Raw genomic sequence first — 23,693 nt, 5'->3', positions numbered from 1 at the left:
CATAAAAATACTGTGTGTAAAAAGATTTGAAAGGAAAAAAAACGATGTGTCTATGAGTGTAGTTTAGTATTAATAAAGAAAATAGTTTCTTTCGTAAAGTAAAAAAAAAAAGAGGGGATAACTGATTGTGAGTAAGGAAGGAAGTCTGGGAGTAGATTGTAAGAGGTGGGGGAAAATAGTGCTTCCAGCAGCTGTCAGCCAGAGCTCGTACGAAGACCGTTTGCTACGCTATCCTTCCTTTTCTCCTAATTTTGTTCAGTTCACATTTCTAGTCGGACCGTCAGTACGTTGGCGCGCTTTGAACGCGATAGACGTGGTTTATATAATTTTTGTGTGCTTTTTTTCTCTCTGGTTTTTTATAAAATATTATTTTTTATATAATTGCGTGTGGCCTATTGTTATTACAATTTATCTATTTTTTTTTTTTAATTATTTTTTTTTTTTAAGTGAACCATAAAAAACAACCCAGTGATTTTTTTTTCTATAATAAATATATGTGTTTTAATAATTATTTTAATAAAAAAATTTGTGGTGGATTATACATTTAATAAAAAAAATTATCAGCAAATGGAATAATTTACTGTTTAAAATTTAAAAGGAATTCTCTCAGGTAAATTTTAAAATATTTACTATTTATAGATATATATATTAAGAAATATATTTATTTATTTATTCTTTTTATTATTCTGTGTAATATATATATATATATATATATATATGTTCACGGAATATTCCACGAAGTAAAGAAATTTGAATGAAAATGACTGATAAGATGATATTCTTATCAAAAATTTAAATTGAAGCCCAATTATAAATTTATTTAGTTGAATAATCTGCAGTATCATACATCTTGTTTATTAATTACTTATTTTTATTGTAACCTTGAAAATGTAATTATATATTATTCCTGAATTAACGACATATATAATTAGACATAAATATTTCCTAAATTCTTAAAGGGAATAGCACGTGAGAACAGCTAACTGATAAGCCTTCATCATAATAAACATAAACAACTTTAAAAAAATATTATTCATATATTTACTTTCTAAAGAAACAAATAAATGTAGCTTTACTTAGCGTATATATATTTTCCTGTTTAGCCTCCGGTAATTACCTTTCAGATAATACTTCAGAGGATGAATGAGGATAATATGTATGAGTGGAAATAAAGTGTAGTTTTGTACATTCTCAGTTCGACCATTCCCTGAGATGTATGGTTAATTGAAACCCAACCACTAAAGAATACCGGTATCCACGATCTAGTATTGAAATCTTATAAGAGTAACTGTCTTTACTAGGATGTGAACGCTGGAACTCTCGACTTCCAAATCAGCTGATTAGGGAAGACGCGTTCACCACTTGACCACCAATCCGGTGGGTACTTAGCGTATTAAAACAAATTGGCAACTGGTACTTTTCAGTTGTTGAATTTATATAACTTTTTTTCGATTTACATCAATAATGAATTTCTTATACGCAAAAAAAATTAATATTTTTAGAAAAATTATAATAAAAATACTTGTATCGATATTCTTGAACGTAACCAGTGGTTTTTTTTTTATAGAGATAAAAATATTAATCCCCGATTTCTAATCAAAACATTTATTTAAATTCTTAATAATTTTAGAAAGAATTTTTGATTTGTTAAACCAGTAAAAGAATAAAATATTTTTAATAAATCTATAAATCTTGCTCCGTACTTAAGTAATAATATTTACTGATTTTCTTGCCGGAGTACAATACATCTCAGCTTTTTATACTTTTTATACGTTCGAATCCTGGTCAGGCTTTGAGGTTTTTTTTTTATTCTAAAAAAATCATATTTTATAGATTATCGTTTATAATTAATTACTACATTATACTTTATGGTATAATTAAAATATTTTTTTAAAAATAATATTAGTTTTTAGCTATTTTAATTACTTGTAAAATATCAATACCTGATAAAATATAATTTACCAAACGAAAAATTGATTTAGAGAAAGAAATAATCTGGATGTACAAAAGTTTAATATATTTTAAAATAAAATTAAAAATAGATTCAATTTCAAACGTGATTAACAAAAAAAAAAATAATAATAATATTTTTATTTCTAGGGTATGGGATTATATTACCCTATTAGTGAAAGAGGTTGAAATCTGTTCCCAGCTAATTAAACCTATATATATAAAATTCTTTTCTTTTTTTTTTAGAAAAATATATTAAGTTAATTTGATATAAGTAATAAAAAATCTGATGGCTTCCTTGTGCGCCTATTAAATTATATATATATTTTTTTTATATTTATATTTTTATTACATTTTTTCATATCTTTTTTTATTATTGAATTACTATTTTTTTTGTAAAAATCTTTTTACAATCACAGGTTAATAATTATTAATAAATCAATATATTTAAATTAAAAAAAAAGTTAATAAAAGGAGATGAAGTCTGATTCGAACAGATGTGTCTTCTTTTTATAAGTCCAAATATTTCATTAATTAAAATTTCATTTGGTTATAACTCTAGAACCAGTGAAAATAAGTACCACTTATGATAGATACATCGCTGAAAAGCTATCAATGACGGCTTATTACTGCAGTTAAGAAAAAGTAAAAATCAATATTTTTTTTTATTTTGGGCTTTTTGGACACTTTTGGTCCAGTCGATTGCAATGAAAAGGAGAGGTGCACAACTAGATGTTACAATAGTCCTAAAGCCAAAATTTCAACATCCTACGGCTAATTGTTTTTGAGTTATGCGAGAAACATAGGTACGTTCAGATGTCACGCCGGAACTATTCAACATGGATTCAGGGATGATCAAAATGGATATTTTCGATGAAATCTGAAAACCGAAATTTTTCGAAATAATACTTCCTTTCCGAAGTAAAAATGATATACATTAAAAACAAAATTTTTGTTGTTAACATTTTAATGATAATTCAACCATATTTCAAAAGTATAATTTAAAAAAAAATTAATGAAATATGAACTCTTTTAAAATATAACTCTCAAATTTCCTGAACTCCTAATTTTAAATAAATTTAAAAACATTTAACTGAATCAGTTTCTCTGATAAACAAATGTAACTAATAGAGGTGTAATAGTTTTGAGATATAAAATTATCTTTACTGAATAGAAGTAAATTAGATAGCTGACGCAGTGAACCTTGGACTACGACGGCTACTTCGGTACCTTTTATCCAAACTGAAAAAAATTCAGTTTTCATGCGCAAAATAAATCGCTTTCTTGTAAGTACAACTTATTTTGTGTTACTGGATGGTATTATGGATTACTTTTAAATATTTTCTAATTCTGCTGTTTATAAATGATAAGTTTTACTCCATAAAAAAGAAATTTTACGGTATATTTTTAAATGTTATAAAAATGTTGACCTATTCTCAACAAATGTAATAATTACGAGGGATATCTCTAAAGTAAAGACCGCTGGAAAATCTTTCTCTTTAAAGTTGGCTAACCTGTGTCGTTCTTGGCCACGCTAGTAACGTACACAGTGCATTGTTGTCTGTAAGTTCTCGCGTTGTAGTATCTTTGATTATGTGTTAGTTATTACGTTATAAAATGAATAGGAAAATCGATGTTCCCGACTGTGAAATACGTGGTCATACGTGATTTAAATTATCAAAACGTTAAGCAGGCTGAAATTCATAGGCAGTTAGTTCTGTGTACGATGATAATGTAATGAATGAAAGAAACGTCCAGAAATGATGTGATTGGTGTAGAAATAACAGAATTAATATTTACAATGAAGAACGTTTGGGGAAGCCTTCGATAATCACCGAGGACTTGTTGAAACGCGTCGATGATGAAATCAGAAGAGATCGTCGCTCAGTGATTTCAGATCTAGCCCTTCTTTTTCCTTATCTTCAAGAGCTGTTATCGGTTGCATTGTTCATGACCGGTTAGCCTTCAGAAAGGTTTGCGCATATCGGGTACCGCACCTCTTAACAGAACGTAATAAAAAAATCCGAATGGGATCTTTGGAATTTTTGATGCGCTACATAGAAAAAGGTAAAGAGTTCCTTAATTCAATTGTTACCGGCGATGAAACATGAATTTCGTATTACACGCTAGAAAGAAAACGGCAGTCAAGTCAACGGCGTTGTCCTCAATCACCAACCAGACCAACAATGGTCAAGCCGCACCATTTAGACACAAACTGATGGCCACAGCTCTTTCAGATCGGTTTAGCATACTGCTGATTGATTTCGTACCGCGTGGAACGACTATAAATGCAGAAACTTACTGCGAAACTCTACGTAAGTTACGGCGCGCCAGATTTAACATCGGCGACGTAGGCGGCTGACCGATAGCCTCGTCCTGCTGAACGATAATATACGTCCACATGTTGCGGGTCCGACACGTGATTTACTGAGAACATTTAGATGGGAAATTTACGATCACCTACCATATAGTCCCCGGACTTAGCAGCTCCTTCTGATTACTATTTGTTTGGAAAATTGAAGGCATTTTTGAGTGGTAAGCAATTCGCAGGTGACGATGAAGTTAAAAATTCTGAAAAAAAGTCTGACGTGGAATAGTATTTATTTATATTTTCGGTTATAGCATTTCTCTCTTTCTCCTTTTTCTGTTTAGCCTCCGGAACCACCGTAAGGTATTATTTCAGAGGATGATATGTATTAATGTAAATAAAGTGTAGTCTTGTACAGTCTCTGAGGTGCGGTTAATTGAAACCCAACCACCAAAGAACATAGGTATCCACGATATTTTATTCAAATCCGGTTATAGCATCTAACATACATACACTTATTGAATTCTGTTAAGTCTGTTAAGTTCGAATGTGATAAAATTTTGAAAAAAAAATTCTGTATGTATCCATGTAAATATGCTTATATTTTGATGTATTCTGTTTTATTTATCAGAATTTTTTCAATTTATAATCATGAAATTTGATGCAGCGGCTTGTAAAATAGAGAAATCTTTTCATTAATATATTTTAACTTTTAAATTTGCTATGAAAATTTTACTAGTCAGTTTTTAGAAAGAAAAAAATATTTTCAAATTATTAACACGAATAAACTTTAGGTAAAAAAATGTAAATTTAAACACAATTCTCACCCGAAAAAAATTTAAGGTTTTACTATAAAATATTATTTTTCCGTAATCATGAAACTTGTAAGGACATAACATAAAACACAAATACAGTTTGTGTTTAGGACCAAATACAGGACAACATACGTGATCTGTTTAAAAAAAACCGAACTTTTTTAATTACGTGCCAACGAAGATATTTAGTGACGTGCGGCTGGCAGCATTATGTACCGCATAACCTCCTTTGTAATTCTTAGACCGTTCCTAAGAATTACAAAAAGCACAGGTCAAGCTTATTAGGAAAAGTGAGGAATAAAGTGGTTTCTCATTAAACCTTTTATCATTACAGCATGAGTTGAATATGTTGTAGTAAAACTGTACAAAAAATCACCGAAATGAAAATAATATTCAGTCACACAAATTACTACTTTACTCTGTTTACCTTAGACTGTATAATTAACATTATTACTCTCAGAGAAATCTAATTTCACTTTTTTATCTCACGTTCGTTACATTACCATAACTATAAGAAACTACTGCGTACAATAACAAATTAATAATTTATTATTTGTGTCAAATAATAATAATAATAAATTGTGTCAAAAACACAAGAACTTTACTAGGTAAAAAATAGCCACTGAAGACTTGCTTTTTTTTAAATATTTTTTATTCCAGGTTATTTAAATCTCTATTGCCGTAGCAGCACTATATGTGCAGCGATCAGCCAAAAGTTTGTATATTTGATTTTTTTTTTGCAAACGTCGACATTTCAAGACTCTCTTAGTCCAAAAACAAATAAGAAAAGTTATAGAAATTTCCGGAAGATATACGAAGTATGTTCAAAAACTAAACAGAATTTTAAAATTTCGCGGGTTGTATTAGTCTAATTCTCGGGATTTTTTCGTTGTTGTATTGGTAAACATGTTTGAAACGTATCTGTACATTTTTAGCCGTATTGGATGCTTAGTCTGTTATCAGCTGTCAAAAGGATAACACGTGTTTTGTTACCATCGGCAAAATATTTACAAATTTTTTATTTGTATATATAATGGGTCAGAGAATTTGTATTAAATTTTGGTGTAAAAATGGAATAAAATGTAGTAATATTTAAAAAATGTTAAATACTGCTTTTGCTAAGTCTGCTATGAGTAAAACAAGGGTTTACGAGAGGTATAAGCGTTTCCAAGAAGGTTATGAAGACGTTGAAGATGACGAGCGCTCCGGACCCCCCAGCAGATCAACAACTGATGAAAACATGAAAAAGTGAAAAAAATGATTACGAATGATCGCCGAATCGCAATCAGAGAAGTCGTTGATGTTGGGATATCAACTGGCTCATGCCATGAAGTTTTTTCGGATGTTTTGGGAATGAAACGTAACAGCAAAATCTTAACAAATTGTTGAATTTCGAACAAAAACAGCGACGAATGGAAGTTTTTCAGGAGTCGCTGAATGAAGTCAACAACTATGCAGAACTCCTGAAACGTGTCATAACAGGTGATGAAACATGAGTTTACGGATATGATGTCGAATTTAAGGCTGTTGGAGGCATTCTGGATCACCAAGAACGAAAAAAGCACGACAAGTACTGTCGAATGTTTGAAGTTTATGCTCACTGTGTTCTTCGATTTTAACGGCATAGTGCATCATCAGTTCTTGCCACAAGGTCAAACGATCAATAAGGAGTATTACCTACAAATACAACGCCGTTTGCGTGAACCAATCCAAAAAAACTGCCCGGATTTTTGGCGAAACAATTCATGGCTTTTACACCACGATAATGTGCCTGCTCACACTTCTTTGCTTGTTCGTTAATTTTTAGCCAAAAACAACACTGTAATGATACTTCAACCACCATATTCGTCCGATATAGCCCCGTGTGACTTTTTTCTATTCCCAAAAATAAACAGAACCTTAAAGGGCCGTCGTTTTAAAAGCATGAGATTAAAAGCGAATAGCTGAAAGAGCTAAACACTATTCCAAAAATCGAGTTCCAGAAGTGTTTCGAGAATTGGAAATAGTGTTGGCATAACTGTATAATATCTAATGTGAACGATTTTGAAGGGAATAACATTAATGTAGACGAAAAAATAAAATTCATACAAAAAAACAAAAATTTTCGTTACATTTTTAACACATTTCGTACGTGTGTTGAACTGTAGTATTTTGATTAAAATTTCCGGCTCGAAATAAATTCTTCAAAATTGACTAAAATACTTCTATATAAGGAACATTAAATTTATGATGGCACGAAGACTTTCAAAACCTGTTCTACTCGTGAAAATTCACAGTTTCTAAAAACTAAAATTCACAAAAAAACCTTCACTAACAACACATTTTACAGTATTTATATTATTACTTTTCTGACAAATTCAGTAAAGTACTGTTTCTGAATAAAACTCGATCTTTCTAAATTTTCTTTGTTGTATTAAACTTGTGAACCATTTTGTTTACAATTGAATTCTCTACAAGTTTTATCTAAAGGTTTTATGTGTTTATTACCCGTTTAACAAACGTCAAACATAAAAAACAAACAGAGTTTTTTACTCCAGTTTATTGGTTTTCACCACAGATTACTCAAAAACTACCAAAGACGGTTGAACTACGGTTCTAGAATCTATTTTATTCGATATTTTAGGTCAAAAACCATACGAAATTATTAATTTTGCTCCTTAATTAACGTACTAAAAATTTCAGCATATCATTTCACTGAGGAAGTCACCGGAACGCAGCTTTAGACGCGTGGCGTGATAGCACTACAACTGAGGGTTATTTCTGATGCACGGCTTACAAACACATACAGACACAATTAAAAATATTTATTGTTTTATTTAAATATAATAATTTTTTCGTTTATTTCATTCAATGATTCTAAGTAAAGCGCGCGCGCATACCGTATTTAATTCGCGTGGTTGTGGCGGTACTAGCGGCGACGGTCGGCACTAACTAAATTAATGTAATTTCACAATTTACATAAAATAAATTTCGCTTGTGTAGTCAACAGATTAGTGTAGTTGCGAGGCTTAACCCACCAGGTACCGAGTCAACCAGACGATCGTTCGAGGCCCGGCCAGACTAAGTTATTTTTTTTAAATTTATATATTATTCATTTAATAAGACTACCCCTCACCTGTGACGTCACAACATAGCAGACGAATACAACAGCAATTTTTGGGGTGCGAGTACGATTTTGCAAAAATGTTTTTTTTTGCAAATATTGTTATTTTTTAATCGTGAAAAATATATCTAAGAAAATATGACCTTAATTATGCGAAATATCGAGATATTGAGGGTGACCTTGCTCTATACACTCTTTCCCTTGTCCTTTTAATTGAAATTGTAATGGCATCAATGCCTCATATATAGAAGTAATCTTACCAATTTTTGGTAAAACTCGGTCCAGTGGTTTCGGAGAAATAAGGTGATTTAGAGGACGACATCGAAAACACACGCAAGCTCGCCTACACACATACGTACATTATTAACATTCGGAAAATTTCTATCCGGTTTTTTAGGTTCCTGAGATGTCAAAACCTCAAGATAAGGTGAAAACCGCATATGCCCAAATTGGACCGATGATTTTATGCCGATCTCCAAGGTGGAATAATATGGGTTTCAGCCTTTCATCAGGGGGTGCCGAGTTAGAAATCCGGTCAGACATGGAATTTTTCATGCGCTACAAAATTCCATTTTTGTATTCTCACGTACTACTAGCATATTTCTGTGAAAGTATCTTTGTTTGATTAATTATCAACTAAAAAATAAAATAGTTTTTTCTTACTAATTTAATTATATTATTTAATCTCCATTTAGAATTTTGTTGAACGTAAGGAACAGAGCCGGAAAAGTTATACAAATTTTTGCCGGCTTTTTTTATTCTAAACAAATCAAGGTTGAAATAACTGAAATAATATTAAAACCTTATCAATCGTTATTTCCTAATATAAATATAAATGGTAATTAAATATAATAATTTTAACAACTTTTTATTGGTTCAGTTTAACGTTTAGAAGTAGCTTTATTTTTCTAACTGAATTATTTATTATTAGGATGAAATTAGTTCATTCATAGAATTCTGGGTTCGAGTCCTTCTTCGCGCAATAAATTATTTAAAATAATAGAATATGAGTGATGGACTATTTCACCACAAAACTTTTACAGCAAACTTGTATTGGCAATATGAATATGGAAATTTGTAGCTTATGAAAAATGGTATACTTGACCGGGATTAGAAGCTAGGACCTTCGGTTAGAAGGTCGAGACACTATCATTCTGCCAGGAAGATTGGCTTTAAAATAAGTTTTATTTTTTTAAATACACCAAACTAAGGTATTCTGATCTTTGTAAATTAAAAAAATACATAACATACATTTTTTTTATTATTATATATTTTTTTAGTAAGAAAATCCCTCGTAATTATTTGAAATTATAATTTCAAATTTTTGATATTCATTTAAAAATTGGTTAGAAAAGAATGAGTGATGGACTACATTTACAATAAAAAAGTGCATGTGTATCCATATATATATATATATATACCAAGAAAGTTTATTAAAAAGAAAGGACAAAAAAACAGAAATTAGTATAGCATATACAGCATGAATAAAAGCCTTCTCCCGGATTGGGCCCCCTAGTAATAGAACGTGACTTGGAACCCTTCTCCATTCTCTTATATAAACATATTGTACATTATACCTATGACCATCGTTCAACCAATTATTTTTGTCACACATACCATTGTACAGTTTTTGTATAAGAAGTCATTGTCTTACGAGATAGGATTCTGTAAATTATCAGTAAAACGCATTATCATTTCTTGTTTAAATTCTATAACATTAAGCAGTTATGTAAATATGATACCCCCCTTTATATAATGTATTTTTTTATTTACCATTCTACATCCAGTTTTAACTCTCATTTAACTATTTAGATTAAATGATATAGATAGCTTAGAATCTTTGAAGAAGTGTACTAAAATATAAATTACGGCTCTTTTACATTTTAATAACAACTTCAGTAAGAAAAAAATCACACTTTTTTCGTTTTGAGAATATTTTTTTATAAAACGTATTCAAACACACACACCCACATCTACATACTCATACAGTCGTTAGCCGTTCATTTGATCTGCACACTTAGTCTTTTAATAATGTTCTCAATGTACATTAGCAGGAAAATAAAAAAATGTAATTTTATAATAAAAATGTAAAATTTTATCCGAAATAATAATTACAATTTAATAAAAAAAAAAGGTGTACCATATTTAAAAAAGCTGACGACAGCACACAGTTTTAGGATTTCCCGTCACGCAGCTAAAGCTCGATCCGGAAAAGTCCTATAGCTATAGATTGTTTCTGATGCACGGCTTATACATATACACACACAACTTAATTGAAAATACTTATCATTTTACTTAAATATAATATTTTTTCGTTTATTTAATTTAATAAGTTTAATAAAAGCGCGACCGCGTATACCGTATTTAATTGGTGTAATGGTACTAGCGGTGACTGTCGGCACTAACTAAACTAATGTAATTTCACAACTTACATAGAACGAATTTCGCTTTTACGGTGTGCGTACCGGTGTAGCCGCGAGGCTTACCGCACGAATTACCGAGTCAACCGGGCGATCAAGTTCGAGACCCAACCAGACCGAGTTATGTTTTTACAATATTATTAATTTATTTAATTCTACCGCTCATCTGTGAGGTTACAACATAGCAGTCGACTACAACACCATTTTTTCGAGTGGGGGTGCTTCTGTAAATACTTTTTCTTTAACCGTTAACAAATGTACCTAAGAAAAATATGACCTTAATTAGACAAAATCTCGAGATACTGAGGCTGAACTTGCTCTACAGTCTGACTCCCTTGACCTTTCATGTTGAAAACTTGAAATCATTTGAGTTAGAGTTCATAAGTACCTAGGTGTTTTGTTTGATCAAAAGTTGCTGTTAAGCAACCACATTAGGCAAGTAGCGACGAACGCCGTCTCAGTGATGCACAAACTTAAGAGCATTGCTCCTAATGGTTTGTTGAGCCGTCAAATGTACATGGTGTACCGAGGTGTCTTCGAAAGCATTACCTAACATGCGGCGCCCGTTGGGCGCATAGGTTAGATATGAATAGAGCACTTGAGTTGTGCGTCTGCAGAGAGGTCCAGTCAAATGAACACCTGATGTTTGACTATCCTGCTTTTGGGGGGGGGGGCAGAGCCCCCAAGAGCAGTTCCAGGGCCACCCTGGAACTTAGAGGTCAAGGGAAAAATTGACCACTCACAAGCGGCGAGTCAATGTGGTGAGAACCGTATTGTCGGACCGTGTGGGAGTTCCTTGATGCGGTTGCATTATTCAACCGACATCAGTAGTTTACCTAAGGGAAAAGACTCTTACCGCCTTCTACTTATTGAAACTAACCTACAGATATATATGGCTGACCACCAGCCAATTAAGCCTCCAAGCGCTTTAATATGGTGGACAGGTGGACTAGCATTCAGCGACCTAGGCGTGGCAGCAAATTGCTGTCTAGACGGAATAAAGTTTAATTTATGGATGTCATATATATTTTTAGTAGTTGACGGTGTTCGCCTATCCATTTTAGCAAATATATGACAAGTGAGCGGTTGGGACACGTAAGTTGGTGGTGTATGGCATCGCGCTTAGTCCGCTCACGCTGTTAGGTAAGCTCTAGGAGCTATTTAGGACATTGGTCGCTAAACTGTTTCGAGGCTCAGTAGCCGTTTGTGGCAAAGACATTGGGTCTTATGCTTTAAAGCGACAGAATGGAGTGATAACGAAAGAATTGTTAAGCAAACCAATATACGTTGAAAACTTGATGGTTTCAATACCTCATTAATAGAGGTAATCTGAACAAATTTGGTCAAAATCGGTTTAGTATTTCTGAAGATATAAGGTGATTTAGAGATCAACGACGAACACAAGTACATACGAACATTAACATCCGGAAATTTTCCATCTGGTTTTTTGGGTCCCCCACGTATCAAAACGTCAAGATCCCGTGAAAACCGCATACGATCAAATTAAACCGATTACAGCTCTTTACTTTCTAGAGCTCTATAGCTCTGCTATAGCGCTATCTGGACTGATAAGTAAAATGCCTTGCCCGATCAGGATTCGAAACCCGGGACTTCTAGATGAATCATCGAGATCCTACTACTCTGTCTAGGAGATCGATATCATTTGATGAAATACACACATACAGAAACGCGTGCACACGATTTTTCTTTTTTAGAGGAATTATTATTAATAAATTATAAAGAAATATTTACACTCTGAATCAGTTATGTTGTAATTTTAGAGTTCATAGATCTTTACGTTAAAAATATAATTCTATAATTAACATTTTTAAAATAAAATAATTATTTATTTATTACTAACAGACCCGGCAATGCTACGCTATTAATATATATATATATATATATATATATATATATATATATAGAGAGAGAGAGAGAGAGAGAGAGTGAGAGAGTTTTTTTTAATGAACACAACTGAAAATTTGATTTGAACTGAAAAAATTAAAAAACTGAACTTTACAACTTCTCCCTTTCACCCTTCTCCCTCGCCCCTCTTCCAGTTTCCTTTTTACCCTTTCCCGTTTTCCCCTTTTCTCTTTCCACCTTTTCCCCGTTTTCCATTTTTCCCTTTTGCCCGCGCGTAAATCGGTCCGTTAGTTTTTTTGGTTTTAGCGGACACACATACGAATATGCCTTTTATATATATATAGAATAAAAAAGCCTGTTTGTATATTTGTTTGTTTCGTAAATATCTCGACACCTAGCGGGTATAGTTTTTGCAAAAATATTTCTTTTCACGTAACTAATATTCATATTCTAAATATGAACCAAATCGGTCCATAAATATAATTTTTCTAAATATCTCAACCCCAGCGCCATCTAGCGGGTTCATTTTTTTCAGAGATAATTCTTTCCACGTAAGTAACATGTAATCTGAATATGAGGCAAATCGGACCGTAAATACAATTTTTCGAAATATCTCGACGCCGGCGCCACCTAGCGGGTCCAAATTAATTCAAAAACCTTCCTTGGCATGCGTCCAACCATTCCCCAAAGTTTCATCGCTATCGGATTAACGGTTTAGGAAGGCATAAGAGACATACAGACAGACAAACGTTCATTTTTATATATATAGATAATAATACTTCATATTAATTTAATTCACTGAACAATTTAAACAATTTTTGTTTTTTTTTAAATATAATTAATTAAAGAAATAACAAATTTCTCTTACTTTTAAACACTACACACACATACACACATTTATAACAAACCATTTACACTAAAACAAAAAAAAACCAGTTTAATAAACATTAATATATATATATATATATATATATATATATATTAGGTAATATTAACGTTAATTTAAAACCGCTACCTTAAAATGTCTGTAACATTTTTTTTTAAATTTCATCCAACACAATTTAGAATAAAATTATAATAAAAACAAACTTTGTGAACAGTAGTTTATAAATGAGATAATAAAACAGGTAAATGTAACAGAATTTTATAATAGTGAAGTTAAGTGAACAAAGAATTAGAAATGTAAGTTTAGTTAATAATAAATGAAACAATAATAAAAATTTTTAAGTAAATAGAAAAAAATATATATAAAAAAATAAAGGCCAAGTAAAAGGGTTAATAAACATTTTTAAAACAATCTGACTACAATAAAAAGACAAGAAAGTACTATTTAAATAAAAACAATAAAAAAGGAAACAAAAGTATATAATTGAATTAATAACATTAAACTAATAGATTTTATACTGTTTTCCTTCCAAATCTTTCTTTAATATTTTTTTATCATTACTTTTTTTTTGGTTCTGTAATTTCTTATAAAAATTTAATTAATTTTTTTTTAACGAATCTTGATAATTTTAGTTTGGGTATTTATAGCAGTTCCATTTTCTGACTATGTTAAAAATACCCATATTAACTAGTACACATTTACAATAATATATATATATGTATATATATACACATCACTCTTTCATCTACTATAATATGATTATATTTTTCTACATGTTTTTTATTTTAAAAAAATTTTATTACTTTGAACTGGATCATCAACCTTTCTTTTTATTCTTTTTATTCACAATGATGCTACAACTAAAATAAATGATATTAAGAATACACTTACACACAAACGTACAAAGAGATAACTTTATATTAATAAAATTTAAGTACCTAATACAACTGGTTTAAACTTTTATGTATAAATAAATATATATATAAAACGTAGATAGGTTTTGTGTTAAGAACAGTGGCATTTAATCTGTTACTATTGTAAGATTACCATAATGAATGAATAATATGAAGTTTATTCTTTATATTGCATATTCATACAAGATTATTACTTAAATAATTATATATGTATACATAAATATAAATGTAGAATGAAAAATTTAGGTAGAAAAAAAAACGATTTTTTCTTTTACCTCTCTCTCACTCATCTCAAAACATACATCCATTTTTCTAAATAAAAATAAATTAAATGTATCGTAATTTATAATTTCTCTTAATGTAATTTTAATAAATATTTTTTGTAAAAATAATTATTAATTTTTTTTCATAGAAAAGTTTTAATTATTACAAAAAAAAGGCGTAAATCGGATTACTTCAAATTATTTTTACAAAATTCTATTTAAAAAAAAAAAAAAAAAAATATTAATTAAAATAAGATAAAGTTATAAATTAAAAATGATACATAGAAACCATTTTAAGGTAATCTCTTTTTATTCTTGGAAGAATATCAAATTTTATATACTGTGGATTCTGTTTGTATGTATCGGGTTCGCAAATAGAAAAAAAAAATATTAGATCGTCCTTTTTTACAAATATGGAATATTTTATTAAGTTCCTAAGTTTATAGAAGATATTTTTAAATGCTGTTTATTATACTATCTCCTTACACAGTAAACTCTTTGTATACATGATTACACGGTATTGACCCTTGTATTTTTATCAGAAGTATTTTGAGAAGAAACGAGAGGTCTTTGAAAGGAAAATCTATCGATGGTCGTTTGAAATTAACGAGAAGTTTTCGAGGATATATTTAAAAGGTTATGGTAATTAGTTTATTAAAAGGAAAAACCTGGAAATACATTTTCATATGTAGAGGGAAATTAAAAAAAAAAAAGAAATCTGACAGACAACACTGTTGCAGGACGACTTTCCCGTCGCGCGACGAAAGCCGCGTTCCGGGAAAGTTCTAAAACTATAGGTTGTTTCTGATGCACGGTTTACATACACAATTTAATTTAAAAGGGTGATTCAAAGAAACGGGAAATTTTGAAAGTTGTGTTGGTAGCCGTGGGCGATTGGTACCACTTGATAAGTGGCGCCAGCCCCTATAACCTAACCTGCCATTTAGTTGTCATGGATCCTTGGATTGGTGCGCAACGTGCATTTGCTATCAAAGCGTTTTACAAAAACAATGACAGTGTGGAGGGAGCGGGTAGAGAATTTCGCCGTCATTTTAATCTGGGACGGCACGACCGTGTTCCATCAGCATATGCAATTAAAACATGGATATCTAATTTTTAGGAAACCGGTTCGGCAATGAAAAAGAAACCTCCAGGCCGTGAGCGAACCGACCGTACACCAAAAAATGTTCAAGCTTTACAAGATTTCTGTCACACGAAGTCACATCGGTCAATCCGTCGTCTCTCAGCATCTTTACAATTTCATAGTTCAACTGTTCGAAGAATGTTAGGGAACGACTTGCAATACCATCCGTACAAGTGCAGATCGTCCAGGAACTGAAACCGAACGATGCAGTTGTGCGAGCACAATTCTGTAATGTAATGCTTCAGAAGATAAATGATAACCAAGAGTTTGTTCACGAACTGTGGATGTCAGACGAAGCGCATTTCCACCTCAGTGGATTTGTTAACGAGCAAAATTTCAAATACTGGGCACAAGAAAATCCTACGCGGCTACACCACCGTCCGTTGCACAGCCAGAAAGTGACCGTGTGGTGTGCTATGTCATCTTACGGTGTTATAGGTCCTTATTTTTTTTGAGGATGACAACGGTCTTGCGATTACAGTGACGTCGGCTCGTTACGTAGCTTGAAATCTTTGTTGTGGAACAACAAAAGAGATTTCCACCGATTCTTAACACAGCCTGGTTTCATCAAGACGGAGCAACGTCACATACTGTACAAATATCGATGGCAGCTGTACGCCGATTGTTTGGATAACGTGTCGTTTCACGAAATGGTGATATTAGATGGCCTCCCAGATCGCCTGATCTCTCAGCTTGCGATTACCTTTTGTGGGGTTACCTTAAAAGCAAAGCGTTCCACAGTAGACCTGCTACAACGGAAGAACTGAAGGCAAAGATCCGAGAAGCAATTGCGGAAATTCCAGTTGAAATGTTACGTCAAACCAGGAACAATTTAACGAAGAGACTTCGTGAGTGTTTACGTAGAAGAGGAGGTCACCTGGAAGATGTCATCTTTAAAAAATAAATTAAAATGTATGTATCCTAAAATGGCAACATTTGTACAATTACATGAAATAAAATTCATTTGCTAAAAAAAAATTTTTCATTAACGTTATTTAACTTTTTAAATTTTCCGTTTCTTTGTATATATCATTTTATCTACATAAAATATTTTTTCGTTTATTTAATTCAATGATTCTCACTAAAGCGCGCAGGCACACCGAATTTAATTCGCGTAAGTGTTGCAGTACTAGAGGCGATGTTCGACACTAAAAAAAAAATAATGTAATTTCAAAACCTACATACAAAAAATTTTGCTTTTACGTTTGGTAGACTGGTACAGCTGCGAGAGTTACCGCACCACGTACCGAGTCGATCGGGCGATCGAGTTCAAGACCTAATCACAGACCGAGTTACTTTTTTATAATTCAAATATTATTATTCATTTATTTAATTCTGCCGCTTACCTGTGACGTCACAACATTCAACTGTGAATACAACAGCTTTTTTTTGGGGGGTGCGATTTTTCAAAACTTTTTTTTGAAAATATTATTTTCTAATCGTTAAAAAAGATGCTTTTGAAAAATATGACTTTATTGAGGCGAAATTTCGAGATCCGAGGGGGACCTTGCTCTACAGTCTCAGCCCCTTCAAAAAACGGGTTCAAAATATCAATTTCAAAATTAACAAACTTCTTTCTTTTCTTCTTTCTTTCTTTTTCCTGTTTAGCCTCCGGTAACTACCGTTTAGATAATTTTTCAGAGGATGAATGAGGATGATATGTATGAGTGTAAATGAAGTGTAGTCTTGTACATTCTCAGTTCGACCATTCCTGAGATGTGTGGTTAATTGAAACCCAACCACCAAAGAACACCGGTATCCACGATCTAGTATTCAAATCCGTGTAAAAATAACTGGCTTTACTAGGACTTGAACGCTGTAACTCTCGATTTCCAAATCAGCTGATTTGGGAAGACGCGTTAACGACTAGACCAACCCAGTGGGTCATATTAGAGCTACAGGTCTTGAAAGGAAATTATTTTAATCTGTCTAATTTGGCCATATATCATTGGATATATGACGTTTTCATTGGATCTTGACGTTTTGACACCTAACGAACCCAAAAAACCAGATAAAAAATTGTCCGGTTGTTAATGTTCGCATAATGTGTGTTCGGTGTCGTCTTTAAATCACCTTATATCTCCAGAAATACTGAACCGATTTTGACTAAACTCGGTCAGATTACTTCTATATTTGTCACAATGATGCCATTACATTTTCAACTCTCGACTTCCAAATCAGCTGATTTGGGAAGACGCGTTCACCACTAGACCAACCCGGTCGGTTAAAATCAACAAACTTAAAACTTCAAAACTTAACGGAACTTTTAACTTCAAAATTTAACGTCTTCCATGCCTCATGTGTAGAAGTAATCCGACCATATTTACTCAAATTGGTCCCGTAGTTCTGGAGATATAAGATAATTTAGAGGACGAGACCGAAAATACATACCTATGTATGAAGATTAATATCCGGAAAATTTTCACCCGTTTTTTGGATTCCTTAGGTGTCAAAACGTCAAGATCCGTTGAAAACCGTATATGCCTAAGTCGGACCAATTACAATACTTTCCCTTCTAGAACTATAGCTCTGTTATAACGCTATGTAGACGGGAAAGTAAAAGTATCAGCTACCGTGTCTTTTGACTTAAAGGGAAAATTCCTGGAAAACTGAGGAACAGGCCGATGGAAAATTTCACGGTTAAATAATTTAAGTTTATGGTTTTCGGATTAACGAGTTTTTATCCCGGTTAAGAATAGATAAAGTACTAATTTGCCTTGATGATTGATCACCATGTTCGATAACGAATTAAAAGAATAGTTTATCAATAAAAACCAAATCGATCTAACCAGCCAGCAACACATCATACCGAATAAAATAAAAATATTTTGTTATATATTTGTAATATTAGTAAGAATAATATCTAAAACTTACGGCAATATAAGTTAAAATTATATAGTTGACAATAGGATGAGACCGGTTTGTGGATCTGTTTTTATATCTTCGTTTAGTAAAGAGGAGAAGAAAGGGTTAGTCATCTTTGAAAAAAATAAAATAATTCAAGGGGACATGATAATATATCCACCGACTTCTATAAAAAAAAATGTATTAAAACATTATAAATATATTGGAATTTATCATTAATAAGAGTTTTGAAACTGGTATTCTCCCGCAAGTACTCAAAAAGCCTATAGTCATCCCGGTATTCAATAAAGGTGATTCAAGAAAAGTGGAAAACTACCGACCGATATCTTTGGTCCTTATTCTATCCAAAATAATACAACGATTCATGAAATATAGATTAAATTATTTTCCTGGTAAAACCAATTTATTTTAGTAAGAGTCAATTTGGATTCATCTATATATATAAAAATGAATGTTTGTCTGTCTCTTATGCCTTCCTAAACCGTTCATCCGATAGCGATGAAACTTTGGGGAATGGTTGGACGCATGCCAGGGAAGGTTTCTGAATTAGTTTGGACCCGCTAGGTGGCGCTGGCGTCGAGATATTTCGAAAAATTGTATTTATGGTCCGATTTGTCACATATTTAGAATACATGTTACTTACATGGAAAGAATTATCTTTGCAAAAAATTAATCCGCTAGATGGCGCTGGGGTTGAGATATTTCGAAAAATTGTATTTATGGTCCGATTTGTCACATATTCAGAATACATGTTACTTACATGGAAAGAATTATCTTTGCAAAAAATTAATCCGCTAGATGGCGCTGGGGTTGAGATATTTCGAAAAATTATATTTATGGACCGATTTGGTTCATATTCAGAATATGAATATTAGTTACGTGAAAAGAAATATTTTTGCAAAACTATACCCGCTAGGTGGGGCCGGTGTCGAGTAATTTACGAAACAAACAAACAAATATACAAACAGACTTTTTTATTCTATATATATATATATATATATATAAAAGGCATGCTCGTATGTGTGTCCGCTGAAGACAAAAAAACTAATGGACCGATTTATGTGCGGGCAAAAGGGAAAAATGGGGAAAATGTGGAAAGAGAAAAAGGGAAAACGGGAAAGGGTAAAAAGAAAACTGTGAGAGGGGTGAGGGAGAAGGGTGAAAGGGAGAAGCTGGAAAGGGAAAAGGGGAAGAAAAATAAGTGTAAGGTAAAATTTGTGACGTTCAGTTTTTTAATTTATTTATCAAATTTTCAATTGTGTTCATTTTAACTCTCTCTCTCTCTCTCTCTCTTTCTCTCTCTCTCACTCTCTCTCTCTCTCTCTCTTTATATATATAGCAATAGTGAAGCATTGCCGGGTCTGCTAATCAAAAATAAAATTGTTGAAATGTACTTAAAGAAGTATACAGCAGCATAAATATAGGTAAAAATTTCTCAATTTTGCTTTTATTTAAGCAAAAAAAAAAATTCATACAATTAATAATAAAAACCTCCTAGCGAGCATTCAGTAAGAAATATAATTTGTTTACATCAAAAATTAATTTAAATGTCAGGAAAAGATTTTTGAAAGTGTATGTTTGGAGTGTCGCTTTATATGGAAGTGAAACTTGGACAATCGGAGTATCTGAGAAGAAAAGATTAGAAGCTTTTGAAATGCGGTGCTATAGGAGAATGTTAAAAATCAGATGGGTGGATAAAGTGACAAATGGAGAGGTATTGCGGCAAATAGATGAAGAAAGAAGCATTTGGAAAAATATAGTTAAAAGAAGAGACAAGACTTATAGGCCACATACTAAGGCATCCTAGAATAGTCGCTTTAATATTGGAAGGACAGGTAGAAGGAAAATATTGTGTAGGCAGGCGACGTTTGGAATATATAAAACAAATTGTTAGGGATGTAGGATGTAGAGGGTATACTGAAATGAAACGACTAGCACTAGATAGGGAATCTTGGAGAGCTGCATCAAACCAGTCAAATGACTGAAGACAAAAAAAAAAAAGCTAAACAGGTGAGAGTAGGGATTACGGCTGTCGCATTAACTCGGTTTTTACCTTATCTAATCTTAGATAAGATTATTTTTATCTTTATCAAATCGTCTACAATATATAAGAACGGGTGACAATTTAAACGATTGGACCCCAGTAATACGTGGCACTCCACATGGTACTGTCCTCTCCCTTGTTCTATTTTTAATATTCATTAATGACTTTTGTAATAAAGATTTCAGAGGAAAATATCTCTTCTTTGCCGTAGAAAACAGCTGCGATAAGCAGCAAGATATAAAAAAAATCCCTTTCGGCACGCGAAAAGTAGGGGATAAAAAGGATTTCCACCTTAAATTTAAGAAAAACTTCAAATTTACTCAATACGACAAGAAGATAGGGCTTTTCTTACAATCCTAGCAAAATTTTGGTCATCCCTTGCTGTATTGGTTGGTCATATCAATACTTGTTTTAGACAAACGTTTTAGGTAATGTTTAGAGGACTGATGAGACCTTTAAACCAATTCTAGATACTGTGCCTATTAAGGGACGTATAATTTTGTTGTCTTCGAAACCCCATTTTTTTAACCCCCTGAGCATATGGTTGCTGATGTCAAAAACCTTTACTTACATAAGTTTTAGGCCCTTATCCAGAAAATAGTAGGAATTTTAAACTAATTTGATATTTTACTTAATAAGAAAGTTATAACAATATATTTTTTTTTTAAAAGCCACCCCCATTTTCCCCCTATGGTCCGATTTTGGCCGTTAATGAAGTAGATCGAGATTTTGGAACGAATTATTTTTAAGGAAAAATTTGAAAATGATTGGCGCAAAATTACGGCAGTTAACGTGTCCACAAGAAATATATATATATATATATATATATATATATATAAACTTTTGAGCTGACGGTGATTTTAGGGTCTAGGGGATGTGAAACGCGAAGATATATCGAAATTTTCCGGAAGTCGAATCATGGTACCCATTACAATAGATAGCTTTCTTATGAAATCTACCTAAAAGAGAGAGAGAAACGAGTGTGAGAGAATATTCCGGACACTAGTGTTTTGTTTTCTAAATTATAATACGGTAATTTAAATTTATAATACATCAAATTTTTTTTAGTAGTTTTGTGAATCCAACCGTACACCGCCTTGCATGTAATGATCAGTAATATGAACTAGATTTGATTTGACAAACTTTAGATTAATTTTATTTTGATTCGGCTGTATTTTAAGACTCATTTATGTGTTATTACCTACCTTTTTATGTAGTATTACCTTTGTAACTAAAGCTTTTTTATGGCTTCTGGTATTCCAGAAAATAGATCTTTGTATATCTACCTGTAAAATTATTATTGGAATAAATGTGAATTTGAATTTTTCGTATAATTTTATAAAAGAAACATAACTTATTTTAAAAATATTATATTACTTTTATTTTCTGAATATACGTAAAATATTATTATATCTTTAATTTTTAAATATTACTGAGAAAAAGGTTGTAATAAAAAAAAAAAATAAAAACTATTATAGATGTTGATAAACTACCCGGTACTTGTATAGAGATCTTAAAGTTAATGCCCTTTTTTAGTAATAAAGTTGGAAAACAATTTTTACTTTTACGATCTAACATTTTTTCTGATTTACGTAGTACTTTTCAAAAAAAATAAAAAATAAATAAATAATAACTATATAATACGAGTAAATAAACTTGTTTAACCCCGTAAACGCAGACGGAAACTTCTTCCGACAATTCTCGATCTGGAAGAAGATTTAATAACTTACTGGTACTAAACAAAAATTAATCAGAATTTTTAAATTCTTTTTTAAATAAAATTATATTTACTGCAATAAAATCGATGATATTATACCAATAAATTATTTATTCAGAAGTAGTTGGTTGTATGTGGCGAGAACGATACGATAATGCTAATATTTTTATTAATAAAAAATATTATTATAAAATTAATGCATGTTTAATAAATTTATGTACATCCCATATCATGTAAAAACATACGAAATTACAAAATTCTGGTTAACAAAATTTGGAAAAGTTTAAAATAACTTTTCAAAAGTTAAACGAACAAAAATGAAATTTCAACAATTGATTTCGAAACAATCTATTTTTCGGTATAAGATCATCATAAATCCTTCAATAATGAAGCCTACCACGAGAGGAACTAAAAAATTTCAAATTGAAAAGGATAGATTGTGACATCGTTTTAAAGACTATACAAAAAAATTGAGGTTTGACAGCCCTAATCAAAATGGTAACTATTTAATTTTTTTTTTTACAAAAGATTTCAAATATTACACTCCAAGTATTGTTTTCATACCAAAAAATAGATCGTTTTAAAGTAGGAGCATTTTCTAAATTTCATTTTTTTTATTACCAGGGGGAGCAACATAAAACGGAACCCTTAACGTAACCGCTACAGAATCGGTAGGTTACGTTGGAATGAAATTTTATGAATGATCGGATAAATTAAATAAATAAAATTAAAAAAAAACACATAAAATGTAATTTAAATGTTTCATTTATTTATCTTATTGTTACAAAAGATGTTCAAAATGACTACCCTGGGCATCGATGTACTTTTGTGCTCGACTGATCATATTGAGAGTCATCTGACGCAAAACGTTGACGTCAGTTGCGTTGATTTCTCGTTAAATGTTCACCTTCATCTCTATTGTGGGGATTCGATGCATAAATTCACTTCTTAAGTAACCCCAAAGGAAAAAATAGCAGACAACTCCGGGGAACGTAGGGCCACTTTCCTGTAGTGACAGCTTGTTTTTTGTCTCCTTCAGTTGTTGCACAGTTTTAACGCAGTATTGTTTCAATTTTAATTCATGAAGAATTTTACAAGATGTGTATTTAACACCGAATTGTTGGGGTAACTTGAGTAGTGATTTTGATTTTTTTTGAGCAGTAATTCTCCTTTCAATATCGACAATGGCATGTGGAGTCCTAACGGAAGGTTGCCAATTCCGTTTTGCATTTGAAACCAAACCTGTTGTACGCTACTTTTTTTTACTAAATCGTATATGCTACTCTTTGCTGGGATTCAGGCATTCGGAAATTTTTCTACGAATATTTAATGAGATTCTTCAAACGATCCAGAACGAATATAGTCTCAACTGTAGCTATCCTGTCCTGGATTAAATAA

At 31.7% G+C, this 23,693-nt stretch overlaps 1 protein-coding gene across 1 annotated transcript in view; it reads left to right on the top strand.

Annotated features, from left to right (window-relative positions):
• Nucleotides 1-518: 518 nt before the first annotated feature.
• LOC142332206 (uncharacterized) overlaps nt 519-23,693 on the top strand; it is a 266,974-nt gene continuing 243,799 nt past the window's right edge. The window contains exon 1 of the mRNA XM_075378497.1: nt 519-610. The gene's annotated coding sequence lies outside the window, so the exon portion shown is untranslated. The remainder of the gene's footprint in view (nt 611-23,693) is intronic.

The sequence above is a fragment of the Lycorma delicatula genome, chromosome 11 (assembly GCF_047948215.1).
Source record: "Lycorma delicatula isolate Av1 chromosome 11, ASM4794821v1, whole genome shotgun sequence".
NCBI lineage: Eukaryota > Metazoa > Arthropoda > Insecta > Hemiptera > Fulgoridae > Lycorma > Lycorma delicatula.
The sequence above is the reverse complement of the archived record's forward strand: the minus strand, read 5'-3'. Positions and strand labels throughout refer to the sequence as shown.